Source organism: Elephas maximus, chromosome 4, assembly GCF_024166365.1.
Source record: "Elephas maximus indicus isolate mEleMax1 chromosome 4, mEleMax1 primary haplotype, whole genome shotgun sequence".
Classification (NCBI taxonomy): Eukaryota; Metazoa; Chordata; class Mammalia; order Proboscidea; family Elephantidae; genus Elephas; species Elephas maximus.
In genome coordinates this window covers 182,198,479-182,222,472 of record NC_064822.1, presented here as the reverse complement: position 1 = coordinate 182,222,472, position 23,994 = coordinate 182,198,479, and the positions used below count along the sequence as shown (strand labels likewise).

Genomic DNA, 23,994 nt, shown 5'->3' with positions numbered 1-23,994 from the left:
ACCTTGCAGAGTGGGTGAAGAGGTGGTGGGGCTGAGAGTTCTTGTGCGCGTGCGTATATGTCTGTGACCTGTATTTTCCTGGACAACAGGTGCTCCAGCCCCACCTGCCAGGCCGCTTTTCTGTTCTCCTCCCCCTGACAAGGACATGGGGGTGGGCACTGACCCCCAGGTCCCTCAAGAGGGGGACACAGAGGATCCTCACTATGCCCAACCCCCAGACTGTCATCAGCCTGTGGCAACCCCTTCCCACTCTTAGGGCAGAGTCCGTGGAGACCACTTCCACAGAGCATCTGGCTCTTGGGTTATAAATTCATTCCCAGGCCCTGACAGTTACCTGGGGTCCCCACTTTCCCTGGCTTCCACCTCTCTGAGGAGGAGCCTGGGGTCAGGCTGAGTGTGGGTTTCTCTATCCTTCCTAGTTCTGACCTGTTTTTTGTTTTTATTTTTGTTTGTTTTCTCCGTGTGTGTATTTCCTAATTTATTTACCTTTGTTTCCCCTTGTTTTCTTTTCTTTTTTTTAATTAAAGAGCAAAGCTTTTTATTACTTTGTAATTTAAAAAACTGAAAAAAAAAATACTGAAGAACTTTGGGGGGAATTTTGTACTTTTTTCCTGTGTAAATATTGGACTTTTTTGAGCTTTATTGTGGTTGTTAATTTGAAGTAATAAAGTAGAAAAGGATAAAGTGATGTGGGCAGCCCTTTGTCCGCCTCTTTGCTCTTGGGGCTTCTCCCCAGCAAACCTAAAAAGCAGGCCTCACCTAGGATGCTATGGCCACTGAGAAACAGGACCTCCTTGCCTCGGAGATGAGGATGGCTGGGACCATTTCCATTGAAGTGACCCTGACCAGTGGTCGGTGTGTACCGGTGGCTGTTCTAAAACCAGTGTTTTGAAAATTCAGGTGTACGGACGTACCTCCTGGGAATCTCGGTAAAGGGCAGATGCTGATTGAGAGGGGCTGGGTGGGGCCTCGGATCCTACATACCCAGCAAGCCCCAGGCGAGGCTGGCAGCTCAAGACCACACTTGAGAAGCAAGGTTCTAAATGGTTCACAAATGATGTCAGCTGCCTTCATGTGGGCCCCTAGCTCTTGGCGGCCCCATGCGCCATGAAACAAAACGCTGCTCAGTTGCAGATTGGACCAATGTGATCCATAGGGTTTTCCTTGGCTGATTTTCCAAAGTAGATTGCCAGAACTCTCTTCCTAGTCTGTCTTAGTCTGGAAGCTCTGCTGAAACCTGTTCAGCCTCGTAGCAACACGCAAGCCGCCTCTGACAGATGGGTGATGGCTGCACTTGAGCCGCATTGGCGGGAAATTGAAACAGTCTCCTGCATGGAAGGGCGAGAATTCTACAACTGGACCACCACTGCCCTCTCCCACAAACATTGCTTTATATTTATTCACACAAGAATTCTGTGAGGTAGGTCCTATTAATATCCCTGCCATAAGATATTAACTGATACTCTGGCAAACAGTGCAGAGAGGAGAAATGACGCCCAAGATCACACACTCTGGTGGCAGAGCCAGGATTTGAACCCTAGGTCCTGTTCCAGGGCATTGATGTCTAAAAAAGCTGGCTCCTGTCCAGGCCACGGGTGACCCTGAGCGCCTTCCTTCAGCGGAGCCCACTAAAGGGCAGCCCTTGACCTTGCGTACCTTTGTCTCACCGGCTTATAAGAGAATTTACCAGTCTGCATTGATCCAGCAGTGTACTTTCTTAGTTGTCTCTAACCCAAGACTCAAAAGCCATTCTTGCCGCAACCTCAAACCAGACAAGAGCGAAGCCACGTGAACAATTTTTCAGCCTGGAGAGAGGGTAGGGGGCTCTGGGAGGTTCCCCTCGGGCATTTTGAAGTTGAAAATGGAGTTGATTCTGACTCATGGTGACCCCGTATGTGCCAGAAGAGAACTGTGCTCCACAGGGTTTTCAGTGACCTTCGGGAAGTGGATCCTTAGGCCTTGGTTCCGAAGCCGAGTTCTTCTCCGTTTGTGCTATGCAGGGATTCATTTTGAGGTTAGATCCATGTAACTCAGGCCTCTCCCAGTGCTGGCATTTGAGGATCCAGTGACCCCACATCCTGGCTGCTTCAAAGCCTTTCTCACTGGCCTGGTACAGGGTCTCTGTCGGCCCTCCATTTGTGAGGTTCAGGCAAAGGCGGGTCCTGGGGCTGTCACTCATTTTTAGTCATGGGAGGGTGGGGGCATGGCCTGTGTATGTAAGCAAAAAGCCCAGAAAATGGGGTGGGGTGGGGGGCCTTGAAAAGAGGCGGGAGAGGGAGCCCAGTCAGGGTGAGACCTGCCTCAGGTGGGATGAGAAGGGGAAGCAGTGGTCACTTGGTCATCCATGACATGCCATTTGCATCCAGGCACACAGCTGAGTGGAGGTGCCCAGGGAAGGGTTGCTGAGAGTCCCCGGCCCCTCGCTGCCTCCCCTCAGGGCCTTTTGGGAGGGGCCGGAGCACTGACATCAATCAGTAAATGTAAAGTTACAAACTATGGACCCTGAGGGAAAAGTGGAAGGAATCTTTCTTCCTTTTTATTCATCTACCTTACAGTGAACCTCTTAGTTCCTAATCGCATTGATGTCCTTACTTAATTGGTGTATCCTACAATATACAGAAGTTTCAAAATGATAATTTTAATATTACTGCTAGATATAAACCTACTGAGTAAAAAAAAAAATTTACAGGTCTTTCCTCATTTTATCCTTAGACTATATCCCACTAAGGATGTGTAGTGTCCAGAAGTAACTTGAAATAATAATTCTACCCGTGTGGGTATTTTATCCATTTGAATAATGAGTTAATGCTCCCCCCCCCCCTTTCTGGTTTACTTTTACTGGGGGAGGTGGATATATAAACTGTTTACACGTTCAAAAGTCAAGCTACATAAAACACTATCATCAGAGAAGTCTCACTCCTGGACCTACCCCTGCTGCCATGTTCACTGGTTTTTGGTTTATCCTTGTGTTTCTTATTTGGAGTTCCTGGTGGTGCAAAAGGTTAACTCAGTTAGCTTCTAATGAAAGGTTAGAGGTTCCGAGTGCCTCAGAAGAAAGGCCTGGCAACCTACTTCTTAAAAATCAGCCATTGAGAACCCTATGGCTCAGGAGTCTACTCTGCCACACATGGGGTCACCAGGAGTCGGAGTCAATGGCAATAGTTTTTTAACTGATTTTTTAATCCTCACAACTGGATCAATAAGCAGCATCATGATAAACGGAGAAAAGATTGAAGTTGTCAAGAATTTTATTTTACTTGGATCTACAATCAACGCCCATGGAAGTACCAGGTCAAGATATCAGACGTATTGCATTGGGTAAATCTGCTGTAAAAGACCTCTTAGAGGATTACAGTAGAGACAGAGCTGGAGAAAAAACATGGCGCAAAATTCTAACTCACAAAATAGACCAGACTTAATGGCCTGACAGAGACTGGAGAAACCCTGAGAGTATGGCCCCTGGAAACCCTTTTAGCTCAGTGATGAAGTCACTCCCAAGGTTTACCCTTTAGCCAAAGATTAGACAGGCCCATGAAACAAAAAGACATTAAAAGGGCACACCAGCCCAGGGGCAAGGACTAGAAGGCAGGAGGGGACAGGAAAGCTGGTAATAGGGAACCCGAGGTTGAGAAGGGAGAGTGTTGACATGTCGTGGGGTTGTTAACCAACGTCATAAAACAATATGTGTACTAATTGTTTAATGAGAAGCTGTTCTGTAAATCTTCATCTAAAGTACAATTTAAAAAAAAAAAGACCTCTTTGAAGTGTTAAAAAGCAAAGATGTTGGTTTGAAGACTAAGTTGCACCTGACCCAAGCCATGGTATTTTCGATCACCTCATATGCATGCGAAAGTTGGACAACGAACAAGGAAGACCAAAGAAAAATTGATGCATTTGAATTATGGTGTTGCTGAAGAATATTGAATGTGCCATGGACCACCAGAAAAATGAACAAATCTGTCTTGGAAGAAGTACAGCCAGAAAGCTCCTTAAAAGCAAGGATGGTGATACTTCATCTCACTTACTGTCCCTGCGACCCTGTGCTCTGTGGGTCTAGAGGTCTTGGTTGCAAAAGGAGAAATGCTCCCACCGGGAGAAACAACACTGATTCCATTGAACTGGAAGTTAAGATTGCCACCCAGCCACTTTGGGCCCCTCATGCCTCTGGATCAACAGGCAAATAAGGGAGTTACTGTATTGCCTGGTATGATTGATCCTGATTACCAAGAGGAAATGGGATTAATATTACATAATGGAGGTAAGGAAACCCTGGTGGTGTAGTGGTTAAGTGCTACAGCTGCTAAGCAAAGGGTCGGCAGTTCAAATCTGCCAGGCACTCCTTGGAAACTCTAGGGCAGTTCTACTCTGTCTTACAGGGTCGCTATGAGTTGGAATCGACTCGACGGCAGTGGGTAACGGAGATAAAGAAGAGTATGTCTGAAATACAGGGGAGGCCTTAGGATGTCTCTTACTATTATCATGTCCTGTGATTAAAGTCAGTGGAAAACCAATTCTGACATGACTACTAATGGCTCAGACCCTTCAGGAATGAAGGTTTGGGTCACCTCACCAGGCAAAGAACCACGAACAGCTGAGGTGCTTGCTGAGGGTAAAGGGAATATGGAATAGGTGGTAGAAGAAGGCGGTTCTAAATACCAGCTTCGACCACGTGACCAGTTGCAGAAATGAGGACTGTAATTGTTATGAGTATTTCTTCTTAGAATCGTTATTAGTATTTATTCTTGTCTTGGAAGAAGTATAGCCAGAATGCTCATAGAAGCAAAGATGGCAAGACTTCGTCTCACATACTTTGGACATGTTATCAACAGGAATCAGTCCCTGGAGAAGGACATCATGCTTGGTAAAATAGAGGGTCAGCAAAAAAGAGGAAGACCTGCAACGAGATGGACTGACATAGTGGCTGCAGCAATGGGCTCAAACAGAACAACAATTGTGAGGATGGTGCAGGACCGGGCAGTGTTTTGTCCTATTGTACGCAGGGTTGCTATGAGCCGGAATCAACTCAATGGCATCTAACAACAACTTTTATTCTTCGTGTGCATCAAATATTTTTGTTTACTTCACTTATAAAATATAAGCTGTAAACAGGGCTGGTGTGTTTCCAGTTGTGTGTGTGTTAGTTGTATCATGTTAGGTGCAAGTATGGCTTTATAATTGTTTTTATTTAGAGATTGTATATGGTTTGGAGAGATGGGTACGGGTGCCAAGTTGACAAGGGGTGAACTGTGATGGTTAAGTTGTGTGTCAACTTGACTGGGCCGTGATTCTCAGTGGTTTGGCAGTTTTGATGTAGTTGGGTAGCTGTGTAATGATGTAATCACCTCCATAATGAGATCTGATATAATGTAATTACCTCCATAATGAGATCTGCCATGAGCAGCTAGTCCTTGAAAGGGAGTTTCCTTGGGGGCATCCAATATATGTGGACTTTCTGGCAAAACTCACTGGCTTTTGCTTGCTCTGGATCTTCATCTGACCTCCAGTTCTTGGGACTTGAGCTAGCAGTTTACCTGCCAATCTTAGGTTCATCAGCCCCTGCAGCTGCATGAGTCAGGAGAAGCCTCTAGCCTGAACCACGGACTTGGGACTTTCCAGCCTCTACAACCAGGTGAGCCATTTCCTTGATCTAATCTCTCTCTCTCTCTCTATGTATATATATTAAAAAAAAAAACCAAACCAAACCAAACCCACTGCTGTCGAGTTGATTCCGACCCATAGTGACCCTATAGGACAGAGCAGAACTGCCCCATAGAGTTTCCAAGGAGCGCCTGGCGGATTCGAACTGCCGACCCTTTGGTTAGCAGCCGTAGCACTTGACCACTACACCACCAGGGTTTCCCTCTATGTATATACATATGTATATATACACTTTGAAAATCCTGGTGGCATAGTGGTTAAGAGTGGTTAAAAGGTCAGCAGTTCACATCCACTAGGTGCTCCTTGGAAACCATGAGGCAGTTCTACTCTGTCCAATTGGGTCCCTGTGAGTTGGAATTGACTCAACAACAACAGGTTTTTTGGTTTATATACACTTCACCAGTTTTGCTTCTTTGGAGAATCCAGCCTAAGACACTTTAGACATGTTATCAGGAGGGACCAGTCCCTGGAGAAAGAAGGACATCAGGCTTGGTAAAGGAAGACCCTCAACAGAGGGTCTGACACGGAGATGGACTGACACAGTGGCTGCAACAATGGGCTTAAACATAGCAATGATCATGAGGATGACACGGGACCAGGCAGCGTTTCATCCTGTTGTACATAGGGTTGCTATGAGTCAGAACCGACTTAAGAGCACGTAACAACAACAGTGTATATGGGAGGGGGTAGTGGCTGCCAGCCTCTGAGAAGACTGAGGAAGTGACATTTAAGCTGAGGCCAGGGGAGTGATCAGGATGCATCAACCATGCAAGTAGTTTATTTTTAGTAAGTACACCAAACAATCACCAGGAAATCTTGCCCAGACTGGAGGGAGCAGACGTGCCACCTGGTGAATCATTTTTATTCACGCAACAAATGTTGACAGGCTTGTGCAGGGTGCCAGAGTGCAGAGAGTTGGGGAGCATAGGGTTTGGGGTCCAGATGGATGGCTCAGCCCTTTGGGTGTTGTCTAGGTCTTGGTTTCCTCCTCTGCAAATTGGGGGTTGCCAATACCTGATTCAGAGCGTTGTCAGAATTAAATAAGACTCAGCTAAACATGCGGGCTGAGTTTGTTGAGGGCTCGCCTGTGCCAGGCTCTGTGCCCAACCCTTTTGCTCACAGCAATCCTATGAGATTGATGTGTTAATGATCCCCACTTTGTAGATGGGGACACGGAGGCACAGAGATATCCGCCTGGCTCATAGCCCATGCTGTTAACCTATGCTCTTAGCCCAAGTCCCCTGGGGAACAGGCCAGAAATATGCTCCAGTTTTATTAACCTCTCTCTCTTTATGCTCTATTTCAGAAACAGGCATGCAAAGCTCTAACTCAGAATACTTAGGCCCCCACTTCCTCTTTCCCAGAGTCTACAACACAGGCGCCCACAAATCATTCAAAAGTTCTAAGCCCCAAGCACACGCCTCCCAAGCCTTGGACTCTATGCCTGATGCTCAGGCCATACGTCTCTGCCTATGCGTGGGTTGGTGAGGGAGAAGGGGTTTAGTGCTTGGATAAATGTTGCCATGGTGACACGGAGCCACCTTCCTCTCCTCCTCTTTCCTTGAGCCTCTTCCCTGCTTCCTCTTCTTTCGCCCTCACCTGGAAGGCACAACCAACAGCCTCTCTCTGTCCTCTCAATTGTCCCACGTGAGGCCACGTACCATGACGTGGAGACTCAGGAAACTGCATGTCCCAGGCTTGGCATCACTATGCTGCCCCGAGCTGGAGGGCAGGACCGCGGCCCCTTTAAGGAGGCCCCTGTGGGGATCCCCATGATGTCTCCTTACAAACGGAAACCTGGGTTCCTCCACGCCCCTTGGAAAATGGCATCCTGGGTAATTATGGCTCTCGAGGCCTTTCATTCCAGCACCTTCAAAGCACCTGTGATTAAGGTATGGCGCCTTTGCAGTCACCCCGTGCTGGCTTAGTCAGGGCAGGCAGGAAGCCTAATGAGTCAGTCAGCTCTGGGAATGGGACACCCAGGCCTGGCCTTCTCCTCCCTCTCCTACCCTCCCTCTCATTAAAGCCTCTCTGAGAAAACTCTGAACCCCTCTCCTCAGCTCTCTGCAGGCCCCTGGCCCACAGGTGAACCCCACTTTGCCTGATTTTTTGATTTACAAAGACCTGGGTTTTTGTAAAGAATGTGAAACACGTTTCTAGTGACCCCAAGGAAACTTGCAGTAACTGCTTCTCTTTGACCTGTTTTTGTTTGTTTGGGCTGGGTCAAGTTTAAAGTGGGACTCAACTCATGTTATGGATTCAACTGTGTCCCCAAAAATGTGTGTTTGTAAATCCTAACCCCTATAATTGTACAAAGGTGCCCTAGTGGAACAATGGTTAAGTGCCCGGCTGCTAACCAAAAGTTTAGTGGTTTGAACTCACCCAGCAGCTCCTCAGCCTAGGAAACCCTATGGGGCAGTTCTACTCTGTCCTATAGGGTCGCTATGAGTCAGAATCGACTCATGATGGCAATTGGTTCGACGTTGGTTTTGATGAGTCAAAAATCAACCTAACAACCACAACATACTTGTGGATGTAATCCCATTTGGGTGTAGGATTTTCTCTCTGTTATGGTAACTAGGCCATATCAGGGTAAGGTAAGTCTTAAAGCCATCCCTTTTGAGATATAAAAGGAGCAGATTAGGCACAGAAGCCAGGAAGCAAATGGGGGTAGATAGATGCCAAGCCACATGAAGGTCATCAAGAAACTGAGGAAGAGAAGCTGAAAAGAGACAAGGACCTCCCCAAGAGCTGACAGAGACAGAAGGCCTGCCCCTACAGCCGGTGCCCTGAATTTGGACTGCCAGCCTCCTAAACTGTGAGAAAATAAATTTCTGTTCTTTAAAGCCACCCATTTGTGGTCTTTCTGTTACAGCAGCATTCAGAAACTAAGACACCTCACCTTTGTTAGGAGTACCAGTATGTGTGTATGCGCGTGAATGACAGAGACAGATGAAGGAGACACACTCCTTGTCTCTTGTGTCTCCAACTCAGGTTCTCTTTACGGCAACCTGTAAATCATTACCAGCCACATCCCTGATTCATTCACACACACCCTAGGTGGTGTCCCCCAGGAATGGCCTTGTTCTAAGCTGTCGGCCATTGCTTTCTGGAATGTCACCACCCCAACGGGAAGAGCTGTGTCAAGTCGGAAGCATTTTCTCTTGCTGGGTGATTTCCTAAGTTCCCTGTGGGTGCTGACGTGGGTCCTGGGTTCATTTAACAAATATCTGCGAGTGCTTTCTGTGTGCCAGACTGCTCGGGTGTCGCCTTCGACAAGTAGTGTTGTTTTTCTGTGCCTCAGTTTTCTCGCCTACTAAATGGGGCCATTCTGCTTGCTGATACAGTAAAAAACTTAGTACATTGCCAGTCACATAGTAAGTGCTCAGTAAACAGTAGTCGTGATGAAGATGATGATGAGCGGGATGACACTGATGCTAGTTTCTGTGTGTCAGGTGCCAGGAACACAAAGATGACTAAGACCTAGTCCTTGTTTGCCCTCTGTTTGCGTGAACACACATTAGTCCAACTTCCAGAACTTTCCTATATACTTTAAACCATAAACATGTTGTTAACTATCACGGAGTCAGCCCTTGGCAATGGAACAAAATACTACCTGGTCCTGCACCATCCCCATGATCAATTGCTCACTGAAGTATTGTGATCCATAGGGTTTGGTTTCTACTAGTGAAAAACCAGTGATCTACTTTTTGGAAGTAGATTGCCAGACCTTTCTTCCTAGTCCACCTTAGTCTGGAAGCTGCACAGAAATCTGTTCAGCTTCGTAGCAACACGCAAGCCTCCACTGATGGACGGTGGCTGCACAAGAGGTGCATTTTCGGGAATTGTCTCCTGCATGGAAGGTGAGAATTCTACTACTGAATCATATACATACACACATAAGTATATAAAAAATACATACACATATATTGACATAAATGAGACATTCAGTACATATTGCTCCGTATGATAGTTTTCTTTTTTCCACTTAATGACATATCCAGGGAGAACCCAAAGTTTTACTAGGTAAGTGAAGGAAGACTAGGAACTAGCTAGAGGAATGCAAAGGGGGTGGAGGTGGGACCGAGGTTGTTGTTCGGTGCCATCAAGTTGATTCCGACTCATAGCAACCCACGTGCAGAGTGGAGCTGTCCCAAAGGGTTTCCTAGGCTGTAAGTTTTATGGGAACAAATTACAGGTCTTTTCTCCCAGTGGAGCCTGTTACAGATTGAATTGTGTCCCCCCAAAATGTCTATCAACTTGGCTGGACTATGACTCCCTGTATTGTATGGTTGTCCACCATTTTGTGATTTGATGAGATTATCCTATGCGTTGTAAATCCTAACCTCTATGATGTTAATAAGGCAGGATTAGAGGCATTTATGTTAATAAGGCAAGGCTCAATCTACAGGACTAGGTTATATCTTGAGTCAATCTCTTTTGAGACAGAAAAGGGAGAGGCAAGCAGAGAGAGACCTCATTACCACCAAGTAAGAAGAGCCAAGAATGGAGTACAACCTTTGGACTTGGGGTCCCTGATCTGAGAAGCTCCTAGACCAGGGGAAGATTGAAGACAAGGGACCCCAAACACCCTTACAGCTCAGTAATGAAGTCACTCCTGAGGTTCACCCTTTAGCCAAAGATTAAAAAAAAAAAGATTAGACAGGCCCATAAAACAAAACAAGACTAAATGCGCACACCAGCCCGGGGGCAAGGACGAGAAGGCCGGAAGGGACAGGAAAGCTGGTAATGGGGAACCCAGGGTTGAGAAGGGGAGAGTGTTGACATGTTGTGGGGTTGGCAACCAATGTCACAAAACAATATGTGTATTAATTGTTTAACGAGAAACTAGTTTGGTCTGTAAATCTTCATCTAAAGTACAATGAAAAAAAATTTAAAAAGAAAGTGCAAGTAAGCGCTTGAACTATTTGAATTAAAAAAAAAAAAAACAAAAAACAGATTGATGACAAGGTCTTCCCCCAGAGCCGACAGAGAGAGAAAGCCTTCCCCTGGATCTGGCACTCTGAATTTGAACTTCTAGCCTCGTAAACTGTGAAAGAATAAATCTGCCTTCGTTAAAGCCATCCACTTCTGGTATTTCTGTTATAGCAACACTAAATAACTAAGACCTGCTGGGTGGGTTTGAACCACCAACCCTTTGGTCAGCAGCTCAGCACTTAACCTTTGTACCACCAGGGGTCCTTGGGAGTAAGTAGACCTCACTAACTAGGGGAATGGAAAGCGGGGAGAGGTGGAAGTGAGGAAGACCCTTCTGCCAGACAAAAGGCAGCTGCTGGAAGTAGAAGCATTGATGGCCATGTTTGAAGCAGGTTTGCTTATGCAAAATTGGCCGCATTGTACTTGTTTGCATTTTCAGTTCCAAACACGAATTTCAGAAAAAGCCTTCTTGTTCTGTTTGTTATTGTAGCAAAAAGAGGCTTACTGATGGCTTAGAATGTGCCAGGCCCTGTGCTGTCAGCCTTACTTGCTTTATCTCATCTAATCCCCCATCAGCCCTGAGAGGTAGATTCTGCTATTATCCCCATTTTGCAGATGAAGAAACTGAGGCTCAGAGAGGCCTCACAGCCTGTAAGTGTTGAAGATGGGATTCGAACCAGGCCGTCTGGCCACTGCACAATCCTAACTTTTTGTTTTCCAGGTTACAGGCCTTTGAAAAGCCACTCATCCTGATGGCTCTGTCCTAGGTCCCTTGTCTCTGCTCTGATTGAGGAGGCACCTCAACCTTGTCCCTGATCTTCCTCGCCGGGTGACCCTGGGAGAGCCACTTAAACCTCCTGAACTTTAAACATCTGAGATCTCCCCCTCCCCAGGATTCTTTGCGATTCTTCTGGTCAAAACCCGAAACAAAATACCAAACCCTTAGTGTCATGTCATTCCGACTCACAGTGACCCCTATAGGACAGGGTAGAACTGCCCATAGAGCTTCCAAGGCTCTCTTGTTCACAGAAGCAGACTGCCGCATCTTTCTCCCACGGAGCCTAGCTGGTGGGTTCGAACCACTGCCCTTTAGGTTTGCAGCCGGACCATTAAACACTGTGCCACCAAGGCTCCCTCTTCTCTTTAAGACTCTCCCATTTTCCTTTACGAAATCATCTAAGTGAGTACTTGGTTACCGAAGTCACTGACTCCACCCGCTGGATCCAGGGGCGGGGCCATAATCCAGGTCTGGCCAATCGTAGCACTGCATTTCCTGGCTACAATGATTGGCTCAGAGATGGGAACATGAGCCAAGCTGGGCCAATCAGAGGCAATCCTGGGACATAGGTTGGAATTCTTGGAAAGCAGGTACTGAGTTCCCCACTGAGGGGAAAGGCCATCTGGGAATGAGGCCAACGCGCATAACACACAAAACCACTGAGACACAGAGAGAGAAACTGTGTTCCAGTGACCCTGTGTGAGTTCTCAGATCCAGTCTTTAACTCCTCAGATAAGTACGCCCACAAATTCTCTTCATTTATTTAACTTAGCTGGATTGGGTTTTAGTAATTTGCAATTGAAGAGTCAAATTCAAGTAAGAAATGACTTGAGTCTTCCATTGTCACTGTGCTAGACACAGCATGACCTTCGACCCCGTGCAAAGCACTCTGCCCTTATTTTCATACATATTCATCGGGACAGTCCTGCCAGGTGGATCATTCTTACCCTTAATTTATTGATGGGGAGGAGTCCCTGGAGGTGCAAATGGCTAATACACTCTCTTCAAAAGGTTGGAAGTTCAAATCCACCCCGACGCTCCTCGGAAGAGGGGTCTGGTGATCTACTTTCGAAAACTCAGCAATTGAAAACCCTTGACACACATGGGGTCACCATGAGTCAGAGTCAACTTGAAGGCAACTGGCTTACTGATGGAGAAACTGAGGCTCAGAGAGGCGGAGTCACATATCCAAGGTTATATTGCTGGGAAGTAATGGAGCTGGGTTTGGGCTCTCCCCACAGCACCACACAGCCTCCCCAGGGCAGCTGACCAGCCTCCCACAGCATCCCCAGGGACAAGTGAGGGACACAGAGGCTACAGGGACTGATATCCAGAGTACTCTGGGCTCCGGGCCACTCATCAGCTTGCCCCACTAAGGCCACTGCTCTTTCTTCCACACTTCCCTGCACATGCCAGGAGTGGATGTGGGGCTGAGAGAAGGGTGGCAATAGGACTCAGGGCTTCTTTCTGCCTCCTCAGACACGCAACTGTCTCCAACCAGCAACCTTTGGAATGCAACTAGACTCACCTTCTATAGGTGGTGCCAAGCAATGGGTGGGTGTTACGGATTAAACTGTGTCCCCCCAAAATATGTGTTGAAAATCCTAACCCCTACACCTGTGTTGGAAGCCCTGATGGTGTAGTGGTTAGCAGTTTGAATCCACCAGGCACACTTTGGAAACTCTATGGAGCAGTTCTGCTCTGTCTTATAGGGTCACTATGAGTCAGGATTGACCTGATGGCAACTTTTTTTTTTTAATACCTGTGTTGGAGCCCTGGTGGCACAGTAGTTAAAGACCTCGGCTGCTAACCAAAAGGTTCGCAGTTCGAATCCACTAGTCGCTCCTTGGAGAACCCTATGGGGCAGTTCTACCCTGTCCTATAGGGTCACTATGAGTCAGAATGGACTCGACAGCAATGTTTTTTTTTTTTTTTATACTTGTGTTGGAGCCCTGGTGGCGCAGTGGCTAAGTGTTCCGCTGCAAACCAAAAGGTTGGCAGTTTGAATCCACCAGCCGTTCCTTGGAGACTCTATGGGGCAGTTCTACCTGTCTTATAGGGTCCCTGTGAGTCAGACTCAACTTGACAGCAGCAGGTTTTTTTGGTCTTACACCTGTGGAGCCCTGGTGGTGTAGTGGTTAAGAGCTCGGCTGCTAACCCAAAGGTTGGCAGTTTGAATCTACCAGTCACTCCTTGGAAACCCTATGGGGTAGTTCTCTGTCCTAGAGGGTCTCTTTGAGTCAGCATCAACTCTACCCAACCTCTACCTAAAGAGTGCCTGTGTTATCCTATTTGGGAATGGGTTTTCTTTGTTATGTTAATGCAATAGTATTCGCTCAGGGTGTGTCTTGAGTCAATCTGTTTTGAGTTTTAAGGAAGCACAGTGGAGGGAAAGATAGGTGATACATGGAGATCTCCAGGGAACTGAGGGACAAAGACCTTCCCCCCTACTCCCACCCCCAGCCGACAGACAGAAAGCCTTCCCCTAGAGCCGGCACCTTGAATTCGGACTTCTGTCTAAACTGAGAAAATAAATTTGTTTGATAAAGCCACCTACTTGTATTTCTGTTATAGCAGCACTAGGTAACTATGACAGTGGGTTCCTATCTGTGGCTGGCTACTGAGCTGGGCATGGAGGATGCAGAGGGTAACCCTGCCTGGCCCTGCCCTGGAGAGGCTCAGTTTGGCAGAGGAGACAGAGGCATTCAGATGAAATATGCTGAGAAGTGAGAAGAAAACACTGAGAAGGGGGGCCGTCCCTTCTTTAAATAACATTTTTTTCTTATTTTGAAAATATTACATGCCTTTTGCAAATCAATTTTGGAAAATACAGAGAAGCATAAAAAAGAATGTAACCAGTAGCCACAATCCTGCCACATAGGCAGATCTGCTGTTAACATTTTGGTATATTGTCTTCCAATCTTTTTTCTAAACCTGTTTACAGAGTTGAGACCAGGGTGTCACACAAATTTATTACATCCTTTTCCACTCAGTATTATGCCCTAATCATTTTCCCGTGTTGTTAGAAATTTGTAAGGAGACTATTATAATATTTACACAATATGCCATTGCGTTGACATTCTATAGTTTACTGAATCATTCTTAAAGGACTTTAAGGTTATTTCCAGTTTTTTTGTTGGGGAGAAACTAATGAGAACAGAATGGAGGGAGGGGCTCTGGGAGCTGAGGATCCAGGAGGAAGGAAAGGATGATACCTGATTCGGCCTTTGAAGGAGAGGGGCTGTTTTCTGGGTAGAAAGGGGTGGAGTTGGAGGTGGGGAAAGGCATTCTCTGTTCAGTAGCCAGTTTAAGGGTGAGACTACGGGTTAGGGAGCCGCTGCAATCTTCCAGAGGTAAGCGGGCACTAGCAACAGGCATGGAGGGGAGGGGAGAGATGGAGGTGGTATCTGCGAGCCGGAACCAGAACTGAAAGAACCGATGGGCGGTTGCATGGAGGGGAGGAGGAGGAGAAGGGGCAGGTGTTTATCTTCCAGGAGAAGGGAAATGAGTCAAGTCCTTGAGGGAGGCTTTCACCTCTCACAGGGAGCAAACAAGGGCTCCCAGTGCCACCTGCTGACCTGCCTTGTCACTCAACCTAGGTGACTTTCTGTCTTTGAGCCCAGATTCCCTTTCCGGCAAACCAAGCCTAAAAATATCCACCACCTGCCTCTGCCCCCGCCAGCCTGGGGCCTCCATAAAGTTAAAACCCAAGAATGCCTTTGATGAACGGGCTGAAAACCTAAATATGGGTGTGGTTTAAGCATTGGGCTACTGATTGAAATGTTAGCAGTTCAAATCTACCTAGAGGTGCCTCAGAAGAAAGGCCTGGAGATCTACTTCCAAAACATTGAAATCCTTGTGTATTATCTTGTTACTTGAACCAGGTGACTATATCACGTAATTTTAAAAACAAGTGAGATAAATATTTGTTCAAAAAAATTTTTTTTCTGGTACATGAAGATGAGTTTCTCAGAGTAGATGAGCTTGACAGCCAAACTGGAATTTATTAGATGTAGAGAATGTGTGTTCAGGCTTTATTTTCTATGAACCAAACCAAATCCATTGTCGTCTATTCGATTCCTACTCAGAGCAACCCTATAGGACAGAGTAGAACTGCCCCGTAGGGTTTCCGAGGCTGTAATCTTTACAGAAGCAGACTGCCACATTCTTTCTCCCAAAGAGTGGCTGGTGGATTCAAATCACTGATCTTTCAGTTAGCAGCTAAGCGGTTTAATCACTGCACAAACAATGATCCTTATTTCCAGTAAAAATAAGCAATTTAAATGGAAAAGAAAACCCTACAGAGCACAGTTCTGCTCTGAAACACAAGGGATCGACATCCGTCAGAATCGACTTGAAGGCAACAGGTTGGTTTGAGCCGAAACACACAGAAGAGAGGAATGGATGTCAGATACGTCTTTTTTTAAAGGCTTTACGCTAAGCATTGCAGATATGGTGCTCACTGGGACAAGACTTTGCCCTGGAGGGGTTCCCGGGACAGGTCTTTGTCCTGAGCAGTTCTTGTGAAGGGTGGGAAAGCGAGCTGGGAGGTCATAGACAAATGATTGTGATACAACTGATAAGCCTTGTTCAGTGTGTTGGGACAGCCCTGAGGAACTTCCTACCTGGGGCTGGGAAGGAATTTTTCTGTGGGACTTTGCTATTCCATGATTCATGCTGCAAATATTTTTTGAGCACGTTCTCTATGCCAGCCCCTGTACTAAGTAATGAGATTATGACAGGAAACAAAATGAATAAAAATCTTTGTTCTCACACAGCTTACATTCTACTGGGGGAAGACAAACAATAAAGTATAATAAATAGGTAAACTATTAAGAGCTCAGCTGTTAACCAAAAGGTCGGTAGTTCGAATCCACCAGTGGATCCTTGGAAACCCTTTGGGGCAGTTCTACTCCGTCCTACAGGGTGGCCAGGAATCAGAATTGACTCAGCCACAGAGGGTTATCATATTATGTACAAAACCAAACCCATTGCTGTTAAGCCAATTCTTACTCCTAGTGACCTGATAGGACAGAGTAGAACTATCCAAAAGGGTTTCCAAGGATCCACTGGTGGATTCGAACTGCCAACCTTTTGGTTAGCAGCTGTAGCTCTTAACCACTATGCCACTAGGGTTTCCATATAACGTGACAGAAATCCGTAAATGATATGGGGAAAGAAGTAGAGCAGGATAAGTGGGGATCAGGAGTGCATGTGGGAGGATCTTGCTATTTTACTAGGGTGGCCAGGGCAGGCCTCACTGAGAAGGGGATGTTTGAGCAAACCCCTGAAGAAGGTGAGAGAGGGTCCATGCGGGTATCTAGTGGAACAGTGATCCAGGCAGAGGGAATAGCCAATGCAGACACCTTGAGGCTTTTTGCTGGTTGGCTTGTTCTAGGAACAGCAAAGGGTCAGTGTGGAGGGAAAGGGTAGTAGGAGATGAGGTCACACATGAATGGGCAGGTACGATGTTAGATCAGGGTTTGTAGGGACTTGTGAGGATTTCGGCTTTTACTCAGAGTGTGATGGGGGGCCAGTGGAGGCTTTGGAGCAAAGAAGAGTCATGTTCTGACTTAGGTTTTAAAAGAATCCCTCTGGCTCCGATGTTGACATGGACTCGGAGCAGGGGACAAGGTTGGAAAAAGGGACGTGGGGTAGGAGGACATTGCAATAATCCCAGGCAGAGACTGGACCAGGTGGCAGTCATGGAGACGTGGTGCAAGAGTCAATGGAGATGCGGCAGAAGAGTCAAGAGCCAAGGGCATTTCCTGCTGAAGTAGGGGGGAGGGAGGGGATTTCAAAGATGGCTCCAGAGGTTTTGGGCCAGGGGACTGGAAGGATGGAAATGCCATCCACTAATTTTTTTAACGGGGGAAGGCTGTGGGAGAGCAAGTTTGTATGTGTGTGTGTGGGAGAGCTGAGTTCAGTTATGGACACATTGACTTTAGACACCTTTTGGACCACTGAGTTGATTCCGACTCATAGCAACCTTCTGCATACACAGCAAAACACTGCTGGCTTCTGCACCATCCTCACAGTCATTGCTGTGTTTGAGCCCATTGTTGCAGGCACTGTGTCAGACCACCTCGTTGAAGGTTTATCTCTTTTTCACTGATCCTCTACTTTTACCAAGCATGATGTCCTTCTCCAGGGACTAGTCCCTCCTGATAACATGTCCAAAGTATGTGAGACAGAGTCTCACCATCCTCTCTTTTAAGGAGCATTTTGGCTGTACGTTTTCCAAGGCAGATTTACTGATTCTTCTGGCAGTCCGTGGTACATTCAATATTCTTTGCCAACATCATGATTCAAAGGCATCAATTCTTCTTTTGTCTTCCTTATTTATTGTCCACCTTTTGCATGCAATATGAGGCAATTGAAAACACCATGGCTTGGGTCAGGCGCACCTTAGTCCTCAAAATGACATCTTTGCTTTTTAACACTTTAAAAAGGTGCTTTCCAGCAGATTGGCCTATTTTGATTTCTTGACTGCTGCTTCCATAGGTGTTGATTGTGGATCCAAGTAAAATTAAATCTTTGACATCAATATTTTCTCCATTTATCATGATGTTGCTTATTGGTCCAGCTGTGAGGATTTTTGTTTTCTTATGTTGAGGTGTGATCCAGGATGAAGTCTTTGATCTTCCTCAGTAAATACTTCAAGTCCTCTTCACTTTCTGCAAGCAAGGTTGTGTCATCTGCATAACGCAGGTTGTTAATGAGTCTTCCTCCAATCCTGATCAGTGAACAGTTCAGGGGAGAAGACTGCGCTGGAGGTATATATAAATAAATCGGGGAATCCTCAGCGTATCAGCGCTAGAACGTGATTGTATCATATTGTTTTTTCAGTTAACCTAGGTAAGGTGTAGCCCTGGCAAACAGACATGGGCGAGGCTGCTTGAATAATTTTTTGAGAATTTTGCTAGTTAGGCAGCCTAGAGCGAGGTGGGGCATGAAAGAAGCGGGGATAGTGGAATGGGAAGAAAAAGCCTCTCCCTCTGCTTTTTTTTTTTTTTTTTTTTCTTCTTAGCAATTTCACCTCGCGTAATTGCACTCAACACGTCGGTATACATTCATTCCACAATTCCACACGCATCCGTCACTCAACAAATAGCCATTATATTTTGTTTCATCTTCAAAACAGGCTCAAATGGGGGAAATTAGAGCTGAGCGAAGTGAAGCAATACACGACCAGCGAGCGTCGGGGCCAGAGCCACAGCCCGGAGCCCGCGGGGCCTGACCTGCAGCCCACGGCTAGGTGGCTGCAGGGTAGGAAGCTCTGTGGTGGGCGGGGCTGGGGCCGTCGGGCGGGCTCCGCTAGGGGCGCGGCCCCTTTAAGGCCGGCGCGGTGATCTCAGCCTCGCGCTCGCCCGCCCCGCCCTCCCCGGCGGCGAGCTCAGTGCGCAGGCGCGCCGCGGCGGCACTCCGCTGGGCCCGAGACGCGCCGGCGGCGGCGGAGACTCCGGGGCTGCGGCGCTGCCAGCCCGCGCGCCCCGCCTGCAGAGTCGGCCGCCGCGCATCGCCTGCACACGCCGCCGCCATGGGCTCTTGAGGTACCCCGGCCGGCCGGCCTCGCACCGGAGGCTCCGAGGGGGGCGGCCGCGGAGCCCGGGGGCGGGGGGCTGCTCTGCTGGGCAGAGGCCTGCGCGGGGGGCGCCCCGTGGGTCGCATCGGCCGCCGGTCCTCGGGCGGGGAGAGGGCGAAGGTGGCCGGCGTACCGGGGAGAGATGGGGACTCCGCCGCCCCGTGCGCCCCGCCCGGCGCCCCCTCCCCGCCCGGCCTCTTCCTCGCCGACGTGGCGGGGACCGCGCCTGGCGAGTAATCGGACCTGCGGGTGGAGGTAGCGGGGGCGCGGATGGACAGGCCCTTGGCAAGTGAGATTGTGTCGCCCCGGTGGGTGTGCTGGCGCCTGGCACAGCGAGTGGGGAGGGAGGGACGTCCATGCCCTGTGCGGTGTCTGTGAACTAGGGGGGTGATTGTCCGGGCGATGCCTTTGGGGGTGCGTGAATGGAGGATGTGCACACAGGTCTGAGTGTTTGGAGGAGCAGCGGCGTAACCTGGGGCTCCAGGGATGTTTGTCTCGAAAGGGACTGCAGAGACCGGCTGGGGTGTGTATCCATCCTGTGGGTTGTCCATTTGCTCCCAGGGCACACCTTGCTCTGGGTCTACTTGCATCTAGTGCTAGGTGGCTCCAGGCCAGGGCAAGGCAATGGAGGTGGGGAGCGAGCATGGGTGTCTGCTCCCCATCCATATACTCTCCTGGGGGAAATGTAAGGCAGACATTTCACCCTTTCCTGGAGGGCAGCATGGGGCAGGTGTTTGCACGCCTGACACGTGTGTGAAGTGAAGCCCGTATATTATTTATTTGACTGGTCCCTGAGCTCGGTGCTTTATATAAGGGAAGAAGCAGCAATCTGTGCCATGGAGGCCTGTGTGCCGTGGAGTCAGCCAGGCAAACAAGCTCACTGGGCACCTGCGGAGCACACACAGGTCTCAGAGGTGCAGCTTCCTTGACAGGCTATGTTTGGAGCGTCCCTTCCCACCTCCCTTCCTTTTCAGCATGCTTGATGGGTCCCCTAGGCTCTGTATACATGGGGACATCTTGCTGGAGGGTGCCACTTGAGTCAGAGCTGGGACCATGGACTGGGAGGGCCTCAGCAGCCAGGCCTGTGTGCCCACATTATCAGGCCTGGGACACAAACACATGGTGGCCCCTGGCCTCAAGGAGCTTGGTGGGTTCAGTGCTGGGGGAGGGGGACGTGGCTGGCAGAAAAGACTCCACCCAAAGAGGACAGTTGAGCTGAAGCTAGGAGGATGACTAACATTTATCTTGATCCTTTTGTGGGTTCCACATGTATTTTCCTCGTTAATTCTCTCAGCAGCTATCTGAGTGAGGGACTCTTGTCACTGTTGGCAGATAAGTGGATTGAGGCCCAGAGGGTATATGACCTGTTTGTCTGTGGTACGTGGCAGACCTTCATGGAGTCATCCTTGAACGAGGACCTCTCTTGATGTCAGGTCATGCTGCCTCATAATTTAGAGTGTCTACTGCGTGCCAGGTGTCACGCTAGGGGCGCGGGGGTCTGAAGGTGCTGGCCCTCTGGGGGCTCCCCGTGTGCTGGGGAGACATAGTTTGTGACCCCAGTTGGGGTGCTGATATCTGGTTTGGGTGGAGAAGGCTCTGTGACCCCCACCCCTAGAGCCATGGGCAATCTGGAGCACCTTTGTGCCACCCTTGGGACCCTGGATGTGTTGTAAGTTCCTTCCCCGGTGGTGGCGAGTTGGTCAAGAAGCCCCTTCTAAAGCTCCCCAAGTGGGTGGGATGAAGCACTCCTGATCCTAGCAGAACAGGGGCGCAGGAATCCGCCTGTCCTCATTCACTCGGGCTGGCTGCGCTTCTTCCCGCTTTGCCTTTGAGGATTTTGCTCTTGATTTCTTGCTGGCCAGGCGGCCCAGCCCTTTCCCTGAGAGGGACTCAGTGCTATTTCCAGTCCCTGCTGTACTCATTTATCCCCACAGATTCCCTGGAGTGGAAACAGCCTCAGCAAGGCCTTGCGTTGTTTTGAAACCGAGTAACAACGAGTGCCCTTCTCTCTCCGTGGGGCCTTCAGACTGGAGATTTGGGTGTATGAGCTCGGGAGGGCCAGCAGCTGGGCTCTGGGAGGGCTCTGTGTGTGGGGGGTCTGCCTCCTGTGACAAATATGTGCAAGACAGTGCTTTGCTTGTGTGTGAACAGAGGGCCCTCAGGGGCCCAAGGACAATAGGAACAACAGTTTGTTTACTGAGCACTTGCTGTATGCCAGGCACAGTTCAAAGCTCTTTCATAAATGACTGGGTTTCATCCTCCACCACCCAGTGAGGTGGGGACGGTTACCACCCTCAGTTTACAGAGAAGGCAGCTAAGGAGGCTGAGAGAGGCTAAAACTCTGGTGAGGTCACGCAGCGGTTGATGTTGCTGGGTCTGACCCTGAGGGTCTGACCTCAGAGCCCATGCTCTTCCCCCTCTGGCCAGGAGTGCACCGGAAGTCTTCCCAGAGCAAAATATCCAGAGCCTTGAAGGCCGAGGGGTACTTGACCCATGGAGGAAGAGGAGGGCATTCTAGGGAGAGCGGACCCATGGGTCAATGTGTGGACGCTGAAATACCTCCGGGTGGGCCTGGGGCATAAGACCTTTGAAGGCCCCACTAAGGAGTTTGAACTTGGTCCCACTGTGGTCAGCAGGGAGCTCCTGAAGGGAAGTGATAACATCCTCAGATGTCCAGGGCATTATTATCATCCCATATTCTCCTTCCTTTATTCCCAAAAATGACTCCAAGAAGACCCGCCTCCCGCCCATTCCTTTCCCTTACGTCACTGGCATCCTTTTTAGTCCCTGCTATACTCCTTCTCTGCCTCCAGCATCTTTTGGTCATGAAGACCCCATGTGACTGGGACAGGCCTCTGGCGCCCACTGTCCGGTCTACCACTAGCTTCAGTTGCTGGCTGTGAATTGGCTCTGCTGAGCTGGACTGAAGGTCTTCCTATTTCTCCCAGGTCTCGTGGGTCCTCATGCTGTCCGTATGTCCAGGATGGATGTGAGCAGCTGGCTCCCATTGCCATTGGAGAGCTGTGGTGGCTGTCTATCACCCACACCCCTGTGGTCATCTGTGCTATAAATACGGGCAGAGGGGAGGGGTGGACCAGGCAGGATTTGGAATGGGAACTCCGCATTTAAGCACTGGATCTCATTTGTAAGGTCACAGGGGCAGTGCTTGGTCTGCCTGCCTACTTTGCTGGCTAGCATGTCGTGCGGCTCCGTGCTGCTCGCCGTGCTGAACAAATGAGGCGTCATCCCTTTCCACAGGCTGGAAGACTGTGGGGTTGGAGGTGCTCCACTCAGGGGTCTTGTGGAATATCGCTGGAGCACAGCTGAGGGGGGATCCGCATTGGGGTGTCAGAGAAGCTTTTGTGGAGGAGGTGACATGTGAGCGGGGCCCCAGTAGATGACTAGGGGATGGTGTTCCGGGCCAAGGGACAACACAGTGGTGTGGCTGTGAAATGACCAGTTACCTGATTTTACTGGATGTCGAGGGTGAGGCAGGAGGGATACAGTTGACTTTGGGGATTTAGAAGTTGGAAAGGCAGGGGAGCGATTGAGGGTTTCATCCAGAAGAGGGACATGATCAGTTTGTGGTCCACAGAGAAATGCTGGTGGCTGTGGGAAGGTAAACTGAGGCAGGGAGACAGAGGAGGCTTGGCTGGAGTCCAGGAGAAAAGTGATGAGGGCTGAACTAGGGCCATCTCCATAGCAACAGGGAAGAGGGGACAGAGGACAGGTTTAAGAGTCTGGGTATTGGGCTGTGGGAGCTGACGGGTGTATGATGTGGAGCGAGGAGTTGGGGAGACGTTTGAGTTGGGTGCCTTGGGATGGGAGGCTGAGAATTTAGGAAGGGACCGAAGTGGTTACTGGGAGCACAGGAGGAAGAGACGCTTGTTTCGGGGTTGTGGCGAGAGGAAGATGATGAGTTGAGCAGCCCTGACAACCTAGAGAGCACAAAGTGAGAATTGGGAGGCGTGGGTTCAGATCCTCATGCTTTTACTCACCTAGTGGCCTTGGCAAGTTGCTTGCCAAAAAACAAACCCATTGCCGCTGAGTTCATTCCGACGCGTAGCAACCCTATGGGACAGAGTAGAACTGCCACATAGGATTTCCAATGCTGTAATCTTTATGGAAGCAGCCTGCCACATCTTTCTCCTGCAGAGGGGCTGATGGGTTCAAACCACTCACCTTTTGGTTAGCAGCTGAGTGCTCAACTACTGCTCTACAGGCTCAGGCAAGTTGGTTCCAAACCAAAACCCACTGCCATCAAGTCAACTCGGACTCATAGTGACGGTGTAGGACAGAGTAGAGCTGCCCCACAAGGTTTCCGAGGTATAATCTTTATGGAGGCGGACTGCCACATCTTCCTCCTGCTGAGTGGCTGGCGATTTCACACTGCTCATCTTTTGATGAGCAGCTGAGCGCTTAACCACTGTGCCACCAGGGCCCCTGCAAATTGGTTACCAGGTTCTAATTTCCTGTTCTTTAGACATGGGGAGGCGGGGAAGTGATGTCACTTGCCTCTTCTGTAAAGTGCTGGTGACCCTAGTGCAGCCCTCATGGGCCGCAGAGACCTGTGGTCTGCATGGAGCGCACTACGGCACAGGCACACAGCAGCGCACAGTCAGCTGGCTTTGATGATTCCCCACAGGCCCTTTAATGTACCCGAGAATGGGTATGGACGCCTGTGTGCCAGGCTGTATGTGGGCGGTGGCTGGACTCTGGGTCTGCCCTCATGGAGCCGAATCCAGCTGCAGAAAGGGACGTTAAACACACAAGTAATAATAGTTGTTATGGGTGCTCTGAGGGATAGCAGGGTGAGCTCCGGGAAGGTACCAACTGGGCAGACACTTCTCTGACAAAGGGACATTGATGCTGGTCTGTGATAGAGCCACCATGTGAAGGGCGGAGGAAGCGCATTCCAGGCAGAGGGAACAGCATGTGCAAAGCAAAGGACTGAGTTCAGGTCTGCTAAATTGCTTGGCCCTAGGGCTCAGCACCTAGAGGCCCTCAGCGTTAATTGAATGTGACCTTCTCAGCC

At 49.0% G+C, this 23,994-nt stretch overlaps 1 protein-coding gene across 1 annotated transcript in view; it reads left to right on the top strand.

Moving 5' to 3' along the window:
- Positions 1-18,798: 18,798 nt before the first annotated feature.
- The window catches only part of TMEM184B (transmembrane protein 184B), a 60,866-nt gene continuing 55,670 nt past the window's right edge, over positions 18,799-23,994 (top strand). Inside the window, exon 1 of the mRNA XM_049884435.1 lies at positions 18,799-18,927. The gene's annotated coding sequence lies outside the window, so the exon portion shown is untranslated. The remainder of the gene's footprint in view (positions 18,928-23,994) is intronic.